This window comes from Eleutherodactylus coqui, chromosome 12, assembly GCF_035609145.1.
Source record: "Eleutherodactylus coqui strain aEleCoq1 chromosome 12, aEleCoq1.hap1, whole genome shotgun sequence".
Lineage (NCBI taxonomy): Eukaryota > Metazoa > Chordata > Amphibia > Anura > Eleutherodactylidae > Eleutherodactylus > Eleutherodactylus coqui.
The window spans coordinates 14,459,909-14,471,955 of NC_089848.1; positions in this window are offsets into that span (position 1 = coordinate 14,459,909).

Genomic DNA, 12,047 nt, shown 5'->3' on the forward strand with positions numbered 1-12,047 from the left:
GCTTTTATAATGAGCCTAATTAGGAACAGAGGCGAGCTAAGGACAGGAGCTGGGTTTGTGGGATCTGGGAACAAGGCAGAGACTTAGAGGGTGGATGGCTCAGCAGGGAGAACTACTGACTGAAGTCCAGGAGGTCCTCAGTTGAATTCCTGACAATATGTATACAGTCACTTATATGTATGTAATATTCATCATGTATTCTCCCTGAACTTCATATATATATACTGCTTGTTTGTAAAATCAGTATCAGAAAGGAGACTACCAGGGAATGGATCTATGCCTCATTTCAGAAGAAAGGTCTAGAAGTAAGAGCAACGGAGTGCTTGAAAACAACGAAAATGTAACTGTCATTATACTTCCTTAAAAATGGAAAGTAAGGTTAAAACAAACACATTTTACTATTAAGCATTCAAGTACACCGCACTATTTTCACAAAGTTCCTTACAATATAAGCAGACGAAAATTGTGATTGTCCTGTTTTGCACCCCAATGACCAAGTGATTTTCATCATTGTATTGAAGGAGCCATAAGTGTTTATGTCTGCATATTACCCAGAGGAGCGTGCGTGGCCATTTGAGTCTCCTCACTTAGTTTATAGTATATAGTTGCTCTCCCTAAGGAGAAAAGAGCGTTTCTGACCCCTGTCTAGGTAGTCGTATGATGGCTTGCTTTTTTTGCGGAACAAGTTGTATTTTTTAATAGCACATTGGGGTACATATAATGTGTTGTGCAACTTTGATTAATTTTGGGGGAAAAACAGCAATTGCACGACGTATTTTTGAGTATTATAGAGTTCACTGTGCAAGAAAAAAAAACATGATGAGGTTATTCTCGGGATCAGCCTGATTATGACAATACTAAGTTTACATAGTTATTTTTATGTATTAATAATTTTGCAAGAAAAAGAACTTAAAAAATGAAATTATTTCTCTGTCGCTGCAATACAATATTTTTATTTTTCATTGACAAAGCTGTATAAGGACTTATTTTTTGCGGGATAACTTTTTTCTTCCATTTTTTTGGGGGGTATGTAGAATAAGCAAAAAAACTGCAAATTGTTTTAGTTTTTTTTGTCTACATTTACATTACAGCATAAATGACATTTTAAGTACCTTCTGGGCACCAGGCCTTGTTTATACGAGCGCTGTTTTTGCACATTAGAGGCGTGAGAAAAGAGCACTTAAATAAAAACTAATAGTTTTCTATAGAAGGGTTCACATGAAGGAATCTTAGATGTGCTAAATGCTCGTACCAATCAAAGATAGGACATGCTGTAATGGCCACATCTAAGGTCCATACTGCGAGTAAATATAGGACCTTACCTATATCTGGTGTGAGCTGCGCAGGAGTTTCCATTGACTCCTATGGGAGCAGGAGTCTATGAAAACTCCTGTGCAGGAAAAGAAGATTTCTGCCGACTGAGGGAATACCCACTGCTTATAGCAGGACATTTAAAATGTGCTGTCCAGGAGCACATTTTAAGTGGCCAGCTGTAAACTACTGTTAGTCCCCGAGGGAAAGAAGGGACTTCCTGAAGGTTACCTTAATCCTTGGGGGAATAACAGGAATTTGCAATGGGACATTTAAAATGTGCTTCTGGAGAGCAAGTTTTAAATGTCCTGCTGTAAGCAGTGGGGTATTCCTCCAGCCCCGCTGCAGGGCAATTCCCCAGCAGCAAGGGGCAGTAGGGGACTACCACCACCTCTTTCCCCAAGGGATTTCCTTATAGCTGAGAAATCCCAAAGCCCTGTGGGGCTTCTTCTCTCTCTCTCTCTCTCTCCTCCAGGAGCAGTTGTGCTTTTTAAAGCGCAGTTGCTCCAGTGATCAGCTGCCTGGTCACGTGATTTTTAACATAGTATAGGCGCAATTGTTTTCACGCACCTATACTGCACTAAAACAGCGTTTATGTGGACGAGGCCTCAATATGAGTATAGTGATGCCAAATTTATAAGTTTTGTATTTTTTATCACTCTGCACAAGAAAAAAAAATTGCATTTGCATTGCAACATTTTAAGAAACAAAACTTTTTTTTACCCGCCAAAGGAGCTATGTGAAGAGTTGTGGTTGTCACAGCGATTGCGTGTTAAATGGTCAGCTGTTAGAGCAGGAAGGAGTGGACAGGCTGCAGAGCCCTTCCTGGCATGAAAGATCCATGCTGGATTAAACCTGCAGTGCACAGCTTTAAAAAAGTGTACGTGATATGCAAGTTTAAAGCCCATTAGTGACAACCAAAAAAAAGTCATATTGATGATCACTAAGAGGTTAAAGGGTTTTTTCAAAGTAAATAAAAGTTAAATAGGCAGAGGGTTGAAATAAAAAAAAAAGGTTATACATATGCCGTTGTGTCTATTATAGAGATGAGCGAGCACCAAAATGCTCGGGTGCTCGTTGCTCGAGTCGAACTTCCCGCGATGCTCGAGGGTTTGTTTCGAGTAACGAACCCCATTGAAATCAATGGGCGACTCGAGCATTTTTGTATATCGCCGATGCTCGCTAAGGTTTTCATTTGTGAAAATCTGGGAAATTCAAGAAAGTGATGGGAGCGACACAGAAACGGATAGGGCAGGCGAGGGGCTACATGTTGGGCTGCATCTCAAGTTCCCAGGTCCCACTATTAAGCCACAATAGCGGCAAGAGTGGGCCCCTCCCCTCCCAACAATTTTTACTTCTGAAAAACCCTCATTAGCAAGGCATACCTTTAGCTAAGCACCACACTACCTCCAACAAAGCACAATCACTGCCTGCATGACACTCCGCTGCCACTTCTCCTGGGTAACATGCTGCCCAACCCCCCCCCCCCCCCCGCACGACCCAGTGTCCACAGCGCACACCAAAGTGTCCCTGCACAGCCTTCAGCTGCCCTCATGCCACACGCTGGCCTCATAGCCACACCACCCTCATGTCTATTTATAAGTGCGTCTGCCATAAAGAGGAACTGGAGTCACACACTGCAGAGGGTTGGCAGGGCCAGGCAGTGACCCTCTTTAAAAGGGGCGGGGCGATAGCCCACAATGCTGTACAGAAGCAATGAGAACTCCAATCCTGTGCCACCTCCGCCAGGAGCTGCAAATGTGGGCAAAGCAATGGGGAATCCATGTGCCACACAGTATTCATTCTGTCAAGGTGTCGCATAGCTCAATCCACACTGCAAGGGGAAAGCCATCTGCGCTCTGCCCCCTACCCAAGTCAGTCAGTGTCTTTGTGCCAGACAGGTCAAACACCGCAATGGGAACTAGGTTTGCACCAACAGCATAGGTGGGTCGTAGGAAACCCAAGACATGAACAAAAAATTGATATGAGCGGCCAAACATGGCAGACTTGCACCGCGCCCACGACATAGGCCCCGGCCCACAGCTTCAGCAATCCTAGGCAGGAAGCGGACTTTCACTGCACCCAGGATATAGGCCTCTGCACAAACCCTCAGCAGTCGCGTGCCAACAGCGGACTCCAATGCTAGCGCAGCTGTGCACGTCTCATTAGTGCTGTATTGCTCCTGTAGTTTGTCCCAATGCAGTGCCCCGGATAGTAGGGCTAACGGCAGATTAAATACAGCTGGATTTCGGCCCACACTGCATGCCCCAGTCAGACCGGGTTTTTTTATAAATAGTCACAGGCAGGTACAACTCTGCAATGGGAATTCCGTGTACACCCACAGCATGGGTGGCTCCCTGGAACCCACCGGCGGTACATAAACAAATCCCATTGCACTGCCCAGCACAGCTGATGTAATGTCATGTTAAATGCAGGTGGGCTTCGGCCCACACTGCATGGCCCAGTCAGACTGGGGTTCTTTAGAAGTGGACACATGCAGTTACAACTCCTTGTGGACCGACAGCATGGGTGGGTGCCAGGAAGCCACCGGCGGTACATAAATAAATCCCATTGCATTGCCCAGCACAGCTGAGGTAACGTCAGATTAAATGCAGGTGGGCTTCTGCCCACATTGCATGCCCCAGTCTGACCGGGGTTTTTAATACATAGACACTGGCAGGTACAAATCCCTAATGTGAAGTCCCTCTGGACCCACAGCATGGGTGGCTCCCTGGATCCCATCGGCGGTACATAAATGTATCCCATTGCAGTGCCCTGCTCAGCAGAGCTAACGTCACATACAATACAGGTGGGCTTTGGCCCACAGTGCATGCCCCAGTCAGACTGGTAATATGTACCTTAACAGTAACCACGTTGGTGGGAAATGGCCTCGCCACCATCATGTCTTTGGGAAGCCTCCGTTTCCACACCACAGTGACATAGCATTAGCAGCAGTATAGTCAGAGCCCAGAATTAGTAACATTTCAGCGGTAGCATTAGGGACAGGCCCCAGTAACATATCAGCAGCAGTATAGGGGTAGCACAGTCTTAGTTCCATTTCAGTAGTAGTAGCAGTCTAAATAGGCCCCAGTAACAATTCCGAAGCAGCAGTATAGGGGGAGCACAGTCTTAGTTCCATTTCAGTAGTAGTAGCAGTCAAAACAGGCCCCAGTAACAATTCCGAAGCAGCAGTATCAGGGGAGCACAGTCTTAGTTCCATTTCAGTAGTAGTAGCAGTCAAGACAGGCCACAGTAACATTCCCGTTGCAGCAGGTTAAGGAGATAACAGTCTCTTCCACATTTCAGTAGTTGCAGTATAGACAAGGCCCCAGTTACATTTATGTAGCAAAAGTGTAGGCCAAGCCCACACACCTTGCTGTACCATTAATGCAGGCGAAGCCCTTAAAAATTACTAGGATTACACTGTAGGCAAGGGCCCAAAAAAATTGATGTACCAACAGTACTAATGTACCTCAGAAAAAATTGCCCATGCCCAACCAAGAGGGCAGGTGAAACCCATTAATCGCTTTGGTTACTGTGGCTTAATTTGTAACTAGGCCTGGAGGCAGCCCAGTTAAAATACAAATTGGTTCAGGTGCAAGTTTCAACGCTTTAATGAGAATTGAAACGTATAAACATGTTTACAAAAGTAATATAACTGAGCCTTGTGGGCCTAAGAAAAAATGCCCGTTCGGCGTGATTACGTGAGGTTTCAGGAGGGGGAGCAGGAGGAGGAGGTTGAATATAATACACAGATTGATGGAGCTAAAAGGTCCCTGTTTTTTATGGTGATAGAGCACAATGCTTCCATCCGCGGGTGCAGACTACGTATTGTTTAGGTACCGCTGCTGTCCGCTGGTGGAGAAGAGAAGTCTGGGGAAATCCAGGCTTTGCTCATCTTTATGAGTGTAAGCCTGTCGGCACTGTCAGTTGACAGGCGGCTAAGCTTATCCGTGATGATTCCCCCAGCCGCACTAAACACCCTCTCTGACAAGACTCTAGCCACAGGACAAGCAAGCACCTCCAGGGCATACAGCGCGAGTTCAGGCCACGTGTCCAGCTTCGACACCCAGTAGTTGTAGGGAGCAGAGGTGTCACGGAGGCTGGTCGTGCGATTGGCTACGTACTCCCTCACTTACAGTGCTCCCGCCGCCTCAGCCTTGACTGGGGAGCGGTGACACAGTCGTGCTGGGGAGCCATAAGGCAGTCAAAGGCCTTGGAGAGTGTTCCCCTGCCTGCGCTGTACATGCTGCCTGATCTCCGCGCCTCCCCTGCTACCTGGCCCTCGGAACTGCGCCTTCTGCCACTAGCGCTGTCGGATGGAAATTTTACCATGAGTTTGTCCGCCAGGGTCCTGTGGTATAGCATCACTCTCGTACCGCTTTCCTCTTCAGGAATGAGAGTGGAAAGGTTCTCCTTATACCGTGGGTCGAGCAGTGTGTACACCCAGTAATCCGTAGTGGCCAGAATGCATGTAACACGAGGGTCACGAGAAAGGCATCCTAACATGAAGTCAGCCATGTGTGCCAGGGTACCTGTACGCAACACATGGCTGTCCTCACTAGGAAGATCACTTTCAGGATCCTCCTCCTCCTCAGGCCATACACGCTGAAAGTATGACAGACAAGCAGCATTGGTACCCTCAGCAGTGGGCCAAGATGTCTCTTCCCCTCCTCCTCCTGCTCCTCCCCCTCCTCCTCCTCCTCCTCCTCATCGCGCTGAGATATAGACATGAGGGTGCTCTGACTATCCAGCGAAATACTGTCTTCCCCCGCCTCCGTTTCCGAGCGCAAAGCATCTGCCTTTATGCTTTGCAGGGAACTTCTCAAGAGGCATAGCAAAGGAATGGTGACGCTAATGATTGCAGCATCGCCGCTCACCATCTGGGTAGACTCCTCAAAGTTTCCAAGGACCTGGCAGATGTCTGCCAACCAGGCCCACTCTTCTGTAAAGAATTGAGGAGGCTGACTCCCACTACGTTGCCCATGTTGGAGTTGGTATTCCACTGTAGCTCTACGCTGCTCATAGAGCCTGGCCAACATATGGAGCGTAGAGTTCCACCGCGTGGGCACGTCGCACAGCAGTCGGTGCATCGGCAAATTAAACCGATGTTGCAGGGTCCGTAGGGTGGCAGCGTCCGTGTTGGACTTGCGGAAATGTGCGCAGAGCCGGCGCACCTTTCCGAACAGGTCTGACAAGCGTGGGTAGCTTTTCAGAAAGCGCTGAACCACCAAATTAAAGATGTGGGCAGGCATGGCACGTGCGTGAAGCTGCAGAGCCGCCACCAGGTTACGGCCGTTGTCACACACGACCATGCCCGTTTGGAGGCTCAGCGGCGAAAGCCGTCGGTCTGCTCTGTCAGACCCTGCAGCAGTTCATGGGCCATGTGCCTCTTCTCTCCTAAGCTGAGTAGTTTCGGCACGGCCTGCTGACACTTGGCCACCGCTGTGCTGCCACGCGACACCGACTGCTGGCGACGTGCTGCTGCTGACACATCTTGATTGCGAGACAGAGGTTGCTTAGGAGGAGGAGGGTGGTTTAGTGGAGGAAGCATACACCGCCGCAGATACCAGCACCGAGCTGGGGCCCGCAATTCTGGGGGTGGGTAGGACGTGAGCGGTCCCAGGCTCTGACTCGGTCCCAGCTTCCACTAAATTCACCCAATGTGCCGTCAGGGAGATATAGTGGCCCTGCCCGCCTGTGCTTGTCCACGTGTCCGTTGTTAAGTGGACCTTGGCAGTAACCGCGTTGGTGAGGGCGCGTACAATGTTGCGGGAGACGTGGTCATGCAGGGCTGGGACGGCACATCGGGGAAAAGTAGTGGCGATTGGGAACTGAGTAGCGCGGGGCCGCTGCCGCCATCATGTTTTTGAAAGCCTCCGTTTCCACAAGCCTATACGGCAGCATCTCCAGGCTGATCAATTTGGCTATGTGCACGTTTAACGCTTGAGCGTGCTGGGGCGTGGCAGCGTACTTGCATCGGTCACGACAAACTCAAGGTTGGGCATCGGTCACGACAAACTCCTCCGGTGGGAGAGGAACCATTGCTGCCCATTCTGGGCAGGGGCCCGAGAACAGTTCCTGGGAGTCTGCCTGCTCCTCAGAATGTGTCATTTTCATGGAGTGAGGAGGCTGGGAGGAAGGAGGAGCAGCAGCCAGAGGATTCAGAGTTGCAGCTGTGGACGGCGTAGAAGACTAGGTGGTCGATAGAATGCTGGATGCACTTTCTGCCATCCACGACAGGACCTGCTCATACTGCTCAGTTTCTAATAAAGGTCTACCGTGTGGACTCATTCATTGTGAGATGAATCTGGGGACCCCAGAAACTTGCCTCTCTCCTAATCCCGCAGCAGTCGGCTGCGATACACCTGGACCAGGAGCTCGGCCTGTGCCCACACCCTGACTTGGGCCTCCGCGTCCTTGCCCGCGTCCACGTCCTCTAGGCCTACCCCTACCCCTCAGCATGGTGTATTACGAGTAGAGCAGAAACAGAACGCTGTAATTAAATGTGCCGCTTATTGGCCTGTGGTTGGAGGCTGACTTCACTTACGGAACGCACAGCAGAGCCAGGAAACAATTATGCGCAAGCCTGTAGTGAGACCTAGGTGCGTATGACTGAGCTACTGGAATTCACAGTGCAGAACCAGTCAAGTGGCCAAAGGCCAGTGGTAGGCCTTAAGTATTTTGCTTCTATTTTTTTTAAATGGTGAGGTGAAACACCAGACAGACACTGTATGCAGCGTATATTATGTATACTGTTTCCCTCTGGCGGGATGACGGCGGCCATGTAACGGGCACAGCAGAGCCTGGAAACAATTATGCGCAAGCCTGCTGTAACGCTTTTCTGGGTATTAATTAGCGACTACTACCCCCAGCAAACATGCAGTACACTGAAGACGGTCACAGGCAGCCCAAATATAGTATTTTTCCCCAGTTTTTTTGAAAAAGCCCACTGCCTATATAGCCAGTATACCTTTTTGCCTGCCTCACCAGTACTGCCCCTATACTCTGTAAAATGACTGCAGACTGAGGACGCTATGGTCTGCACGCCCGATATACAAAAAAAAAATAAAAATTGTGCAACACTGCTAAAAGCAGCCTCAACAGTACTGCACTCGGTCAGATGTGGCCCTAAGAAGGACCGTTGGGGTTCTTGAAGACTGAAATAACACCTAACGCTCTCCCTATAGCAGCAACAGCATCAGCAGCACTTTCCCTGATCTCTGTCAGCATGAATCTGTGGCGAGCCGCGGGCGGGGCAGATTTAAATACTCGGGTGTCATCTGATCTCCCCAGCCACTCACTGCAGGGGGGTGGGATAGGGCTGGAATGTCACAGGAGGAAGTTGTAATGCCTTCCCTGTGCTTCTATTGGCCAGAAAAGCGCACACATTTCTCAGGGAAGGAAATGTAATGGAGTCGAGCACCGCGTGGTGCTCGTCTCGAGTAACGAGCATCTCGAACACCCTAATACTCGAACGAGCATCAAGCTCTGACGAGTACGCTTGCTCATCTCTAGTCTATTATCAGGTATTGGAAGAAACAACTTCTATCATGCATTTCTTAGAGATGTTTTCCAGTCTCAGATGATTTCGTTTCTGACTCAAAATGAGCGTATTCTTATGTATTTCCATCTGCTGAATTCAAAAATCACCATAAAAATGACCGATTAGCTCTTGCTTTGGAGATACAGTGACATGTCATCTTTTAGAGTTTACACTTTAATTTTGTGGGAATTTTTTTTTTTTTTTGGGGGGGGGGGGAGTTGTGACACCTTTCAACAGACGTAACACAACGGTCTCCATATGTTTGTAGGTTATATAAACATAATGAATGTTGCTATGACTGAGTTTCATATTGTTTCTGCTTTTCTTTTTTTCAGAATTTCTGGTTTTGTATGCTTTTGAATTGTAAAATTTTCATGGCAAACATGGCAGCCCTCCTCGACTCAATCAAATGGAAAATCGGTGGCAATCTAAAAGTCATCGCTGTACTCTTAGGAATGCCACTGGGATGCACTAAATACTGTTGCTTTTTATGTATGTGGGATAGTAAGGAGAGGAAATCACATTACATTCAAGCGGACTGGCCTGCAAAAACTCTTGACTCTACCAAAAACATTGTCGTTCCTGAGCCTCTCGTAGACCAAAAAGATGTTCTTCTTCCACCACTTCATATAAAGCTGGGTTTAATGAAACCTTTTGTCAAAAGTATGAACCAGGAAGGACAGGAATTTAAGTACTTAAGACAAATTTCCTAGATTGAGTGATGCAAAAGTTATGGAAGGTATTTTTGTTGGGCCACAAATTCGACAACTTGTAAAGGATTCTGCGTTTGACCAAGTTTTGGAGGGAAAAGAAGAGGAAGCTTGGCAAGCCTTAAAGGGAGTTATTCATGGATTCTTAGGCAACAAAATAGATGATAACTACACTCAGTTGGTGACAGTACTCCTGGAAAAATACCATCAAATCAGATGCAACATGTCCCTTAAAATCCATTTTCTCCACTCCCACCTAGACTTTTTCCCTCCTAGTTGTGGAGCTGTCAGTGATGAACATGGAGAAAGATTCCACCAGGATATTTCTGTAATGGAACAAAGATAGCAGGGCTGTTGGAATAAAGCAATGCTTGCAGATTACTGCTGGTCTGTGTGTAGAGATGCTCCGGAACTCACAAGAGGCAAGCCAAAAGAAAACAATCTCATAAAGTCACCACATGATTCTCTTCACACCGAACAACCTGCCAGAAAATCTTCCATCAATTTAGAACTCTTAGAATGTAACTGTCATTAAAAAAATTTCAAATGCACTTTCAATGTTGTGAGCATATGTAATTTAAATGTATAATTTTATCATAATCCGTTAAAATAACATACTTCCACTTATTGTATATCACAAAAACTAGAACTAATAAAAAAATGTTGTTGTCATTTTTTTTTCACCCCAAAATTAGTAACATTTGACTTATGGAGTTAAGGAAACATTCCAAAAAATTTTTTGGGTTGGCTGGTGTAGTGGAGACTTTATAGAGAATTTTTCCTATTTGTCCTTAGAACATTTTTTGAGGTATCCCTGGGGTGTTTTTTGCCTGTGCCATCCATTAAAAGCTCCTCCACAGCATTTCAATGAATTTTACATATAATAACAGATAATCCTCAGCCATGTTATTAGCCACAGCTGACGTTTTGCTATTGGAAATTCCCTTATGAAAATTAGACAAGTGACCAAGAGAACAGCATAAAACCAAGTGAGCAAGTTTCTGTGGATCAATTTTAGAGCAGTAGAACACATGAATATTATGGCAATATTTCTGGGACTGTAGTTTGGGCATGTGTCCTTGCCCAACTGTGAAATTGCTAACTCAGACTGTCACGTCATAAAGATCTAGGATGGTAAACCCTGTGTTCAGACTGGAACACACATCCATATTATGGATGCAGAAATGCCTTCACAAGGCGCTCTTGTTAAACTGGCCTAAGTATAAATACACATTAGAATCGGAAAATTGAGTGAGACTTCGAATAGATCATGTAAAGAAATGGTCATTTAATAAAAAATTCCTTCCTGAGCTCACAGAACCTACCTAAAAGACGTAGTATAAATATTCCTCCAGATAAAGGAGACTTACTTTGGAGGAGGGGGTTATGATGTCCAATATTCCCCCTCCTGGTTCCAACACATCTATGCAGCCACCAAAGAATTTTCCTTTCAGCCAAAAGGTTTCTTCTTTTGTATTTATTAAAGCCAGTCATATTGCTGAAAAACATCCAGCAATGTTGTGGACATAAACAATATGTCAATTAAAGGGGTCAGAGAAGGATGTCAAGAATTGTACTGGTGGTGAGACGGTGCACAGTCAGGCAAATTGCATATGGATACAATACTAGTGCTCCAACTACTGTGAATGCTGAGTGTAGACCCCGAAAAATTGTGTTGACCCTGACGACTGGTTGGTATGGTTATTGTGAGAGAACTCAGCCCATGGGAGGAGGGAGGATCAGTTGTCTTGGTGGGAAGATGCAAAGTGATGGAGATACTGTTCTAAAGACTGATTTGTATGCTCAACTTGGTTATTAGACTGGGAGTGATACGCAGAGAAGTCGAGTTTAACATTCAGAAATTGTGCAACCAGACCAAAGTGGAGAGGGAGACACTAACTGCTGATTATCTAGGTTTCAAAAACATAAATAAACCCACAATAAGTTTGACACTTGCTCTTTTTCTTTCATCTATTGAAGAAAAATAAGTTTTGGTTTTTTTTGCAAGTATTTTAAAGGGATTTTCCAAGATTTAAAACAATCCAGATGGCAGATAAAATGTAAAGAAAATCCCTACAGTACCCACCAATATGGTTTTAGGTACTCCTGTAGCTGTCATGTGACATACATTGTTCGGGTAAAAATACATGTTCCTGGCAGCATAAGATGTATTAAAAAGTTACTCTTTATTCCTCAGTAATAAAATAGCTGGCGACCTTTCGACCTATGTAAACAGGTCTTTATCAAACTTTATAGATTGTTCAGGTTACTTCTGCAGCCAATCACTGGCTTCAGTAGTGATGTGCCATTCAAACACATGTGACCACTCTAGGCTTCTCTTAATTGGTCATTGCTGGCATTTATATTTTATTATTTTAACCTATATTACGGATTTAAGATAAATGCAAACATCATTTCTTTTGTTATTTTGCTCTATTTGCTTTTAGGACTGCAGTAATGAAATAAGTCAGAAGGAATAT